General features: G+C 40.3%; 1 protein-coding gene across 2 annotated transcripts in view; it reads left to right on the top strand.

The window, feature by feature from the left end:
* The window catches only part of LOC129722863 (protein gooseberry-neuro), a 124,118-nt gene that overhangs the window by 26,587 nt on the left and 85,508 nt on the right, over positions 1-12,023 (top strand). The window lies entirely within an intron of this gene.

Below are 12,023 nucleotides of genomic sequence, written 5' to 3'. Positions count from 1 at the left end.
AACAACGTTTGTCGAACTAACAATCCTCTTCCTATTTTTTCCTAACGACCGTAAGGATGTGGCCGGCGCCGTTATTGATCTTTCTAAAGTGAGAGTTACTGAATTGTTGTACATTGAAGATGGTATAACATCCCAAAAGCTATCTATGTGGTTCTCTGTGCAACTTCACTACCTCAGGTCAATCACGGAGGTCAACTACAATATGTGCGGTCGTCAATGCTCATGCTCATACTCATATGTATGTATTATAATAACTATATTATACATAAATAATAAATTAATAAATATTAAATATAAAAATATTAAAAATATCGGAGATAAAAATTAACGTTCTTCGGTGAAATTGTGTGTTATAGAAAACTTTATTGTAGAACATAGAAAAATTGTAAGAACTCACTATAAAAGGATATATTAAATCAAATAGATGTCATGACACATTCTATAGACATTCCGACAAAAGTTTATTAAAAAAGTATGGTGTTCTATTCAAAACTGTTACTTATAAAAAATCCAAACCTTAGCCAGACAAAGAGGATTTTCTTATGCAAAAATGAGAAAATTCAAATTTGTTTCTCAATGCTATGTACATTAATTACAAACAAGTAACTCATACAAAACGAAAAATAATTAAACACATTTTTTTGGCCAAAATAATTTCGATCATATTTTTGCAGCCGCGGGGTGAAAGTTCGCACTAAGTTTCTGCGCTTGTAGGAAAAAAATTCTTTTAAACATTTTAATTAACGATGCTTTTGTTCAGGAGTTACCTAAGAAGAGCTAGAAATACAAAGAAAGATTAGAAAATGTTTCTTTAAAAATAAATCGACCATTAGAGGTTTATCGTGTTGTCAAGAACCTTTCAGTATATGCAACAATAAATGCTGAATGTTCAATTCAAATACGCAACTTGTTTTCTTTCCATGAATCTGATCTAAAACGTATTAGGATAAGAAAGCATTGAGAGTAGGCTTTAAATTGTGATGTTAAACAGGCTAACGAGAATTGGTACAGAAATTGACAAAAAACGATTGCCGTCTTAAGGGTTGGGAACAATAGTAGTTATACCAGATCTATATAATATTTTTTTTAGTAATTTTGTAATTTTCTAAAACTACTGTTTATAAGTGACAGCCCTACAAAATAAACGATAGGTAATGAACTTACATATTTTGAGTTGTTCGGTATGAAAAAAAAATGTAAATTCAAGACTAAAAAACTAACAAAACAGTTTATACATTTTGTGTACAAAAAGAACGGTTAACCATTCACTTTGATTCTACAAAAAGTTTTCGCTCAGCAAAAAAAGGACTGATTCCAGCAAACCAGTTCCATGACATGTTCTTCCAATAAGCTGGCAGCCAGCAATACGTAGTACAAAATGATTACATTCATCACATTTCCCAATATGTAGCTACAGGATCAAGCAGTATCGGTCTTTAGGGTGGGTTATTGAAACGTTACGAGTGCTAAGCATACATTGCACGCTTAGTTTTCAGCTCGATCTTCTATCAATTATTCGAACTAATCCCTCTACAGTTGATACTAACCTACCAAAAAACATCCTCCTAGTAACGCCACCGATGTCTATTACCGTCAGCTGTGGGAGTCGGTTTGTGCTTTGCCGATGCGGTTGTATCAATCATCGGAATCGTTTCCACTCACTTACTCGATTCTACAGACCGGTTTTGATTCAAAAAAAAAAGTTTACTGAATATCTAGCTCTAAGCCCATAGGTTTGGCCGTTTCACTGGTTGCTCGGGAGGTTGGATTTCATCGGGAGGGGTTGGGAAACGGGAGATTGGAATTAGATCGAAAGTGAGAATAATGATGAAAATTTCGCCTGCCGAAAGCATGGTAACCGCTTGTACACATACAGTTTTTTATCCATATGAGGGGAAATCGTACAGCGAACATATAAAGGCAGCACAATCAAGGCAGACACGAAGAAGAAGAAACCTGGCAGCCATTGAATAGGTTCAGGCGTGCTAAGGTAAGAATAAATTTCATGTAATTACGTCAGAATGACTTTCAACATTCGCTCAATGTTACCCGGTTCAGCGCGGTATTGTGTATAGATAAAATGTTTTCCATCGCTGATGGCGGGCAGCATTTTTACTGGGTAGGGGCAAAATTAGTTTCTTTTTTGCTACCGTTACTGCTACTGGTTGCTTGCCGGTTGCGATACGTAACTTGTACATTTGAGAGACGATAGGCGATTGGCAGAGCAGTGAAGGGCACACGAAGCGAAACAAGCGAAGAATTGCGAGCCAGCTGGGGCGATACTCCAGGCTATAGGATAGGTATGTCTCGGATCCAACGACGGTGTCAAGCTAGGTTTTTGATCGGTTCTGCTTAGTTTCATGTTGATGTCAAAACTTACATGAATTGAGTTTCAATGATTTGAAAAACCAAGAAGCTTATTTCTGCCTTTTATTGTGTCATGATTTGTTAATATGTAGGCGGATCTACATTAAAAACAGCTGGTGAACATCCTTGATTCGATATTGTTTGAACAATTCTGCTGATTAACTTACTGAGTATCAAACTGCAGTTCTGTTCTTGATGGCTTCTTGATGCGTTTCCTTCTTCTCGTAACTACTGACGTCCTTTTATTTCCTGAATGACAATTTACAATTAATGCACTTTTCTGGGTTTCCGCTGTAATTTTAGTCATAATCAAACTAAAACTTGTGCATATATTGAATGCGTGTCTCGTTTAAATATTTTTTTTTTTTTTGAGAAAAAGTTCTATTTATTTCGTCAAGTAGGCAATGGGAAACTACATTTTAAGTTGCGTTCCATAATTTCATTTCTTTTAATTTTTTCTTCCACGCTTATAGGGTAATCGCTCCATTATTCATCTCAACAGGTTTGTGCACCTATATTCATCTCATTTCTCTCATTTGTCCAATTTACCGTCAAATTTCTACAAATTAAATCTATTTGCTTCTCGATTTTCTCAAGTGGCTAAAAGTTTTACGTTGAAAATATGGTAAAATTTGACGATAAATTGACCAAAAAGGCGTGATGAGATGAATAAAGGTACTCAGATGAATATAGGAGCGGTTCCCCTATCATGTCGCAATGTCTAGTTGTGGATATCAGAACGTTTCTGAGCTATGTAGGTGTTCCCATATTTAGCGTCGAAAAAAAAAAGTTTTTATTTACGATACACATCTTTCGCTTGCCACTGGAACTTAAAATTTAACTCGATTGTGAATGAATGTTATGCTATCTACTCACGCATATGCCATAGCACTTTAGAGTTCCACATGACAAAAGCTTTATTTCAGTAGAATACGAAGATATTTACTTTTCGTTATCATTCACTCGATCTAAGCTTCAAAGAACAGCGGAACCATCATGGCTTTCTACGGCTATATTAATTCAGCTTCTTGCTAATCTTCACACAGAGAAATGCAAAAAGAAACATGATTTCTTGGAACAGATTATTGTCTTAAAGAATTAGTGAACACGAGTTTATAAGAGGACACGTCGAAAATAGAAATGCTGGCGAAGTGCTCATCCATGCTACAAATGGAAAAATATTATAAAGTCATAAGTTTATTGAAAAAAAAATTGTCGTCGTATAACAATTATCTGAGAACCATGAACTGTTATTCTGACATCATCTATGTACAATCACATTTACTCAAACTCTAGAAAAATCTTAAAATAATAGACCAAAATCTTAACAATCTGGCCTAGCAGTTGAATCAAACCCACGCGCTTAGGTTTCAGTAATGTTAGAAATACCAAAGAATAAAACACAAAATCAGTTAAATTGAGGCATTTCAATTAATTACATTATGCGGGGCTTAGAGGCCGCAAGGTTACAATATCCGCTTCGACAACCGGGCACTCGTGGTTCCGAAACTTAGTAGAATCCAGACCGTTTGGTGTTGCTAGACTTCTCAGGCTTTTCACTAATACTTCACGTTGAAGGCAGTAAAACTGCGATGACTTCCTCTTGACAAAAATAATCCCTCTTACAATGAAATTTGGCCAGAGGGAGATTAGTAGAATCCAATAAAGGCAATTTAAGTTATAATGATAATATTGGCGGGAGGAACAAGGCTCGAAGCAGTAAGTGTAAAAAGGAAGGGTGAAAAGCATAAACACTAGCACGGATATTAACAAAAACATGTCACTTACTCTCAATTTCGATGTTGATAATAACAGAAATACGGAATACAGCAGATATCCGAGTGTTATCCCAAAAGATCAAGGTACCTGGTTGCGGTGAGGAGTCCACACAGAAATTTGAGCTGCTTTACTTGTCCCTGAGAACACTTTGAGAAGAAAATGAATGTTTGCATTTACATTTTTACTGACGAATCACTGCATCGATCTTAACATTACAAAACGTTAAGAAACAAGAATGAGGTGTGATGATATAAGTCAAGATATGTTTCATATGATAATTCAATGAAAACATGAAGAGACATTATGTATTGCAGTGGTTGTATCCTACTTCTTCAGTTCTCACTAATGTCTTTTTCGCGTGTATTCCTCAGTGTAGGTTACATCTTGGCTTTGTTCGATTATTATTCATGATAGTCATTGCTCAAGTCACCAACCAACAGAAAATAAGACACGCACTTTGACGACAAAAATGGAATTAAAGATTCAATGTAAAAGTCTTCTGAAAACTATTCCTCTCCGAACGGGTACTAATTCAGGTAGTATAAACTGTAAGCATCTGTAATGGCGACTAGGTAACAATAGAATAAAAGTTCCTTCAGGGGATAATACTTCTTCCTTTTAACAATATAAAGGTCCTTTTTATAATAACAATGACCAGAGTAACGTTCATTGAGATCTCTCCAGGGAATTGTTATTGGTGATGTCGGCAGGAGAGAAAAGAGGTCGTATAATGGGGTAGCACGCTTGAAAATGGAAGGCTAACAACTTACACACAAACACGGATATGATAAGCATACTAACTGATGTCAGTTAGGCCCCAATTATGGCAACTGGTTGCGCAGAAAACGGAAATGAGTCGGATTTTGTAAAGGTCCCACGTCCTTGGACTGGCAATTGCATCGAGCTCCCTTAGTAAATTCGTGTGAAAATGGCTTGAAACGGCGAGTTAGTACCCGGTGCCCTAGTCTCCGTCCCATAAAAACTTGCAGGCCTTTCAGCAGGGATCGGATGCCACTCGTTTTTTCGCGAGTAAAACACATGCACATTAATCCCCAAAGAAATGAGTAATAGCAGTTCGGATCGCACAACACACTTCATTCGGCTCGTGCAGGAGACCTCACAGAATTTACCCCGGGATAGAGCAAAAAGACGTAGTCTCCTATGTCAGAAAGTCTCTCTCTCAGTCTCCACGCGTCTCTTTGTTGAGATAAGCCTGATTACGATTTACGAAACTAATTTTTGATATCATTGTGATGGATATCACTGTAGATAATATAGTCATATGAGAAAAGTGTTGTAGTGACAAGGGGCTGTCTAAAAACCACGTAACCTGAGGCAATATCATGTTTTTTCGACGAGAAAAAAATAACTCGTCAGTGCATACATACTTGCCCATGAGGCGTTATGGTGGCGTACCCTAGCCATGACCTTACTGCTTCGGCATAGGCCACCATGAGACCACGACCACGGGGAGGGGGGCGAACACGTTTATGTCCACACCGAACATACCGGTAGACGTTCTCTTACTAGTCAAGGCCGTCGAAAAGTGCATGGGCACACTTGACGCCATAATCGAGTTCTTGGCGAACAGGCGGAATATCGCTGGCGACCTGAACCGGAGCCTCCTCTTGCTTCGGAATACCATCGATGAGGCAAGAAAAGAACACGAGGAGTTCGTAGCGCGAATAAAGGCGGCCGAAAAACAGATTAGGGCCAGGATTGCGACTGCATCTATAGAGGTGCAGACAGACGCTCCCTCGTTCGCAGTGGTTTGCTCTACGAGCAGGTCGCTAAGCGAATGGGGTAGTCTCTGAAAAAAGCGGCCCTTGGGAATACAAAGAAACGGCTGGTTGTGCTACAACCGATTCAAGATCCGCCGAAGCCATTACTAACACGCAGAGAATCCAGAGTAAGAATCCCCAGGATACCTTCAACTCGTTGACGGCATCGTGAAAGGAATCGCAAACACGATCCGGAGGATTCCCACTCACGATTCTTATTCAAGAATCCTAGAGCCATATACAGGTCATTCATGTGGATTCTTTTTTCAGGAATTCTTTTCAAGTACGCTCACAAATCCAATGTGAGAAATTCTAGAGAATCTATGCGAATCGTATGTGTTCGTCCGGGAGAGCAGGTCCACGCTGATTCGTTACCAAGACGGCGGAGGTAGCACTCCAGCGCAAGAGAAGGGGAATACGCTATTGCGCATGCGTCACACTCAACGTGAAGAATGCGTTCAAAAGCGCCAGTTGGGACTCCAAAGCGCTCGCGCTCAGGAGCACCCATGTACCGGCGTCGCTGTACTAGATTCTGGAAAATTACATCCAGATTTGAGTACTGGTTTACAACACGGAGGAGGGTCAGAAGTGCGTTCCAATCACCGCAGGAGTTCCACAAGGTTCTATCCTGGGTCCGGTGTTGTGGAATGTCATGGTTACGGCGAGTCGATCGAGGAGGTCAAGTTGACGGCCGGGCACTGTATACGCAAGGTCGAGGACTGGATATGCTCCAGGAAACTAGAGCTCGCGTATCCTAAGACGGAGGTTATGGTTGTGAACAACCGTAAATTGGAGCGGTGGTCAGATTCGGAGACTGCACCATCATTTCATAGTAATCTCTGAAGCTCTTGGGGGTTATGGTGGACGACAAAACCGACCGGAGTGGAGGCTGTGAGAAACCCTCGAGTTACCGTAGTAGGTAGGAAACGTCAGGAAGGCGCGACATGCCAAGATGACGAAGCGGCCAAAAGATAGTAGGTATTCAGAAGTCTTAAAAAAGATGAGAGACGAAACCCTGCTCTAGGATCCAGGAGCGGATGTGCGGAGCACCCGCCAATCTCGCACTAGCGAGATGATACTTGAGCTCTTGAAGGACGCCAAGAAAAAGCTGTCTACAAGACGGTAGCCGCGAAGGTAGCCACTGGTTAAAGATGTGCAAGTTCATAGCTTAAAAACCTAGACGAAAACATTTATGATTGGTCTACCGAGAGGTTCACCCAGATGGTCGACCTGTTATCTATGGAGTTAATGGATTTAACGCCGTTGGTGGTGACGGGCGACTTCAACGCTTGAAGTCTGTTGAGTGGGGAAGTCTCTCTATGAGCTCAAAGGGGTCAGATCATTTTGGAAGCTGTAGCAGAGCTCAATTCAGATCTAACCAACGATGGGACCAAATGTACACAGAGCTGAAATGGTGCGGAGTCGATCATCGACGTAACGCTCCCAGCCTAGGGCTGATGACGAACTGGAGGGTAGACGATGGCTAGACGAATTGCGACCAATAGTCGGTTTGCTATGATAGTGTAGACAACAATGTAAGGTGGCAAGTGGCGAAAAAAACCAACACTCCGGCAATCCGCGGGTGAAAGATATCGGATTTTTATACGAGGTATCTGAAGATGCATTGAAAAAAATGCACGAAGGGGGCAGTTGGCTCCACCCGACTGCTGACCAATTAGTTGCCACACTATCGCGGGTGTGCGATGCCACCATGCCTAGGACTTGCCAACCTAGGAATGGAAAGTCACCGGTTTATTGCCGCCTCTGTGCAAGACGAAGGGTGCAGCGTGTGCGAACAGACGAACAGAGGATAGTGTGCCGCATTCGGATCTGAAAGATCGGCACTGAAGAGTGTCATAAAGGCAAGCCAGAGGGCCTGCATCGATGGACTATGCATGAGTACCTATACGAATCTGTGGGGTGACGCCTACACGATCTTAATGGCTAAGACCCTGCAAGGCAATCACCAGTGATGCTGGATCGTACCATCGAGGGACTATTTACATGCAACGAGCTAAGTACTTGGCCTCCGGCGGCCGAGTCTCACGTCTGACGTTCCAATATCTCAGACATAGACCAGAGATGGTCGGCCAACCTGCCGTACATTTAATCCGTGAGCGCGACAGCCGTGTCCAGGTTGAGGAAAAAGTAAGCGTTACGAATGAGGAACTCATCATGGCCGCCAAGTCCTTAAAAGTGTGCAGAGCACCTAGATCGAATGATATTCCGAACTTGGACATCGGAAAGGCCATTAAAGATGGCCATTGAACTGTTTCGGGCAATCATGCTGAAGTGCCTGGATGACTGCCTCTTCCCGAAGAGGGGGAAGCACAGAGATGGATCCTGTTCCCGAAGGCAGGAAAATTGCCAGATGACCCATTGACGTATAGACTCATTTTTATGCTAGGTTCTGCGGGCAAAGTGCTTGAGAGGATTGTACTCAATAGACTGATGAAGTACACATAGGATGAAAACAGTCTGGGAAGTAACTGGTTCGGCCGCAGGTGTACCGGAAGGTTTCATTCTAGTGCCGGTGGTAATATATGTCATGTATGACGAGGTGTTGAAGCTGAGGTTCCCTATAGGGGTTGTTTTAGTTGACTTTATAGACAAGATCGAGGATTGTATGCTCTTCAGCAAACTGGAGTTTGTGCATCATATCGCGGAAGCCATAGTTGTGAGTGACAATATCATCATCGCTATTGAGAACGCTTCAACTTATTGACACAAGGGGCATCGAGGTACCAGAAGATCATTTTCAATGATCCGATAGTTCCGCTACCATGGTTCAATACCACTAAGCGTAGATGGCAACACCGACATATTCCTGTGGTATCCGAATAGGTCTCGAGGTATCATGGAAAAGTAAACTTCCACGCGACAGAATTCGTATTAGATTGTGTTATAGGGAGTGGTTTTGAAAAGGTTACACTCACTCGAAAAATCTCATCAGCCTTCAGTTCCATTTTTGTTTAAAGAGGTTAGGTTAGGCGAACTCTAGACGTCCGGGTCTTCACACATCTTCCGAACTAGGTTGTCCGGAGTAGTGTCTGGCCCGCTTATCACTATCAAGTCGCTCCTTGCACGCACAAGACGAGGCCATACGAAGAATACATGCTTAGCAGTTTCTTTCCCATTTACGCTTTTGGGACACATGAGGAACCCCGCGAGCCGGATCTATGTATTTACTGCCTGAATATCACTAAGATCAACTATGTTACGGAATTTCATTTCTATATATTGGAAGACAGATACATATGTGGGCCAAAATAAATTTTGTTGGCGGAGAAATATAAAAATCTCTTCGAAGTACTAAAAACGTACTTTGGTTCGCAAACAAAATCTTTTTTTGGCGCACGTAAGTGTCTTTTCTTTTTTCTGATATATACAAAACTGATTTTCGTAACGCAGCAGAACTTACTGATATTATTCTCTCCGTTTCTGGTGTACAGTCATCACCATCATTTGTAATCATTTTAAATAAAAAAAAAGCCGGCGACATATGGGTTTTTTCATGAAAAGTTTCGTAGACGTCGAAGGAATATATTTGTGAAAAATCTACACACTTAAATTCAATTGCCGAAAACTCAACAGCTGATTAATTTAACGAAATATTCCATAAGTTATCGGCAGGATTTCCATGAATTTAGGCAGACGAAATGTCAATACTTGCTGGATTCAATAGATCGATTTGATTGCTGAATTTTCATCGAAATATTTTGCTGACATTCGCAAAAAAATCACCGAGCTCGATCAGCTGTTGGCAAATTAAGTGTATAAGGTTTAATAATACTAAAAAATTTAATATCATTCACAAAACAACGTGAAACATAAAGAAACATGAGTTGTCATGTTAAATTGATTCATAACTCATAATTCAAAGCGATGACATGTGAGCGTTTGCATGTCAAATGACCTATTTTTTTATTTGAATGAAACTTCGTTTCAAAATTTTACATAATTGTTATAATAGCACTTTCTCTAGACATAAAATCGACACAGATGTGATAGTTAACATGTGTGAAGTAATTTTGAAATTAATGCTAAGTCAGTATTTTGTTGGAAACTAAAACGCATCATATTTCTTAAACATATCATTTCAAAGATGCATAACTGCAAAATTCCACAACACAGTTGGTCTTTTTGATATTGTTTCCTTGATGTCTGAGGTGAATTTGACTGTAGAATGGTCATATATCACTCGATGCGGGTGTTTCCGTAATCGAGATGATGGCCAGTGGCTAGAAATCAACTTCATATGCCATTTTGAAATCCAAGATGGCGATCTCCAGTTTTCGGAAAACAACCCAAAATGGTCAAGTACCAATATGAGTATTTCCAACACCTAGAAACCGGAAATCAACCCACAAATGACAAATCCAAGATGGCAATTCCCGTTTTTATGTTCAAAACAGCATAGAATATTTAGAAACAGTAGGATGTGATTTTTTCCGGGACCATGATAGTTCTCAAAGAACGGTTCTTGACCCTTAATGCCATTTTGAATTGGAATATGGATAAACGAGCACTGAAATATTTTTGGGAAATGATTCTAAACTTTTAAACCTTTTATTCGGGGGAAATACCGGAGACATTCACTTAGTTTTCTAATAATTCTTGAGTTTATTAGTTAAAATGTGTATTTTTTTCCAGATGGACCAAAATACCATCGTTACGCTATCCCTCATGTAGAAAGCGAATTGAGTGTTGTCAATCCGATATTTACATAACAGAATTCCAATTCACCACTTTCAAGAGAACGAGACGTACGCATTTTCATTTCACGACATTGTGTTCTATGAACTTGCATCTCTTCAGTAACATCGTTCCAATGCCTGATAAACTTTTGGTTTTATGCACTGCCCAATTAAAAGCAGTTTTATATTAGTTTTAATTTGGCATGTTGAGAGCGTTACGCCAAAAGTATATTAAACAAATAAAATGCTTGTATCAGACAGCAAACATTCGAAGTACTAATGTACAGCAAACAACATTTAAAATGCATTTCCTCTCCCTTAACCTCATTATAAAGTCTTTTGATCTATTTCTGTAATTCCTGATTAATTCCATATAAAATTTATTTTATTTTGTCAAAATAAAAATAACAGAAAACGATGGTTTAGTAGAATTATGATTTGCAACGGAAATCTAATACACTGATGATGTCTTCCTATGATGTTTCCAATTATTTTTGATGCATAAAAGACATACGAGGGTTAATCAATATTATTATTCAAACCATTGGAAGTACGACTCGCATTTTAGCAGTTTCGGAAAAACCAAGTTACGAAACATCACAAGCCTCAACGCGTCGCAACGCAAACTCTAATGAGTTGAGGATGATAAATGACTTCGGCTACCTGCAAATTTGAATAACTTTTCGAACCGCGGTCAGCAGCGTATTGTCGCTGTTAGCTGCCGGTCCTCGAATGAAGAAGATGTCGATCGCTTCGATTAAACGTTCATGTTTTTCACCCTATTGTTGCTGAATCATTTATTTCCAAATACGTTCATAGATGGTTGGTATGTATTTCGAAAGAAAAAGCAACGACCATCTCAGAAGTAATCGAAATCCTCAAGGTTGGGATCCCCCCGCGCGTACATTTGGCCGGCCATGAGTTCGCATGATGCCACAATTGAACGAGCTTTGTTAGACTGTGTGGCGTTGATTTTCGTTTTCGATCAATCCCTCGAAATCGAGACGCACGGTAGCTATCCGACATCTTTCCTGGCGGTGCGTGGAGAATCGAACATCCAAAATGTGGGCTCACTGGGGCGGATCTTACGTACGCACAACGTCAGGAGTGATATGGGGAAAGACCCCACTTTATTCCGTGGGTGAATGCAAACGAAATTCCAGTAGCGTAGCTGGATTTTAGTCACGGATTGTTCAAAATGTACACATTCAATTGTTTGGTTAATGATCTCTGCGTTGCTTGATTTTTTTCCCTTGCTCCATTCGCTTCTCGGATGGCTTTTGTAGTTCCCTCGAATTGGGGCTCACGATCGAAGGTATCGAAAATATTTGATTCATAAAAAAAAACCGGCAGCGGTTGCAGCTAATCAAGTAGCATGATCCGGCATGATTTGCCTGAA

The sequence above is a fragment of the Wyeomyia smithii genome, chromosome 2 (genome assembly GCF_029784165.1).
Source record: "Wyeomyia smithii strain HCP4-BCI-WySm-NY-G18 chromosome 2, ASM2978416v1, whole genome shotgun sequence".
Classification (NCBI taxonomy): domain Eukaryota; kingdom Metazoa; phylum Arthropoda; class Insecta; order Diptera; family Culicidae; genus Wyeomyia; species Wyeomyia smithii.
Note: the sequence above shows the minus strand (reverse complement) of the source record. Positions and strands in the feature narration are given on the sequence as shown.